General features: G+C 28.1%; 1 pseudogene; it reads left to right on the forward strand.

Annotated features, from left to right (window-relative positions):
- Positions 1 to 276: 276 nt before the first annotated feature.
- Positions 277 to 376, forward strand: LOC138830061 (U6 spliceosomal RNA; annotated as a pseudogene).
- The last annotated feature ends 615 nt before the right edge of the window (positions 377 to 991 follow it).

Genomic DNA, 991 nt, shown 5'->3' on the forward strand with positions numbered 1-991 from the left:
ACTTGAAAAGCCACCACCTTTGGACTTAGCTGTAAAGGCTTCAAAGTATGATCAAATTTAAAATGAAAATGACAAAATAGTCATTGACAAAAAAATTGTAAATGTGAGCAATCAACCAAACTATATAAGTTTTTTCCACTGTACACAGAAATTTAGAGAAATAACATCAATAGCATTTTTAGGAACAATAAGGGTTCCTTGTTACAAATAGGCAACCATGGATATATGCCTGTATAAAGATTGTATCATTACGTACTTAAATTTTGAGGATACTGCATGCTTCAGCAGCAGGTCTACCCAAACTACAACAATACAGAGATTAACATAGCACTTGCACAAGGATGATATGAAAATTTGTGAAGTATTCCATATTTTTCATTCTTCTGATGCAAGAAATGAAAAACAGTTATTAAAAAGTTGATTACAAAAACACAAGTGTAACAATATATGTAATTCATAGAATTAAAGGTTAGTTTGACATCAGTGTATTAAATTTTCACCTTAGAAAGGCCTTTACATAGCATAACCTTTACAAAACTTGAAATTAGATAATATTGCTATTTTATCCCAAAGAAATAAAATAATATAAGAAACTATGAAAAAAAGGAGTCTTAAAATTCTTCTATATGGAATGCAATCTGAAAGGTCACATTTATTAATGAATCTATACATTATATAACAATGTAGAATTCAAAGTATTATATCTAGGAGAGAATGAAATAGATTATGGACATTACACAAACATAGATATACTTTTTTCAGAAAAGCACCCGGAACATCTTTAGTTTCTATACTATTCATTTCAACAGATAAGTTAAAATTATTTCTGATTTAAAGAATCACAAACTCTGCAGAGATCATTACAGATATATACAAACAACTCTTGAATACATTTTGATATCAAAATCATGCAATTCACTTGGAAGAATACCATGGAATACATAAATTTTTATAGTAAGATATTGCTGTTGCTTTGTATTGTGAAAAAAAT

The sequence above is a fragment of the Dipodomys merriami genome, unplaced genomic scaffold (assembly GCF_024711535.1).
Source record: "Dipodomys merriami isolate MVZ:Mamm:240054 unplaced genomic scaffold, mDipMer1.0.p SCAF_181, whole genome shotgun sequence".
Classification (NCBI taxonomy): domain Eukaryota; kingdom Metazoa; phylum Chordata; class Mammalia; order Rodentia; family Heteromyidae; genus Dipodomys; species Dipodomys merriami.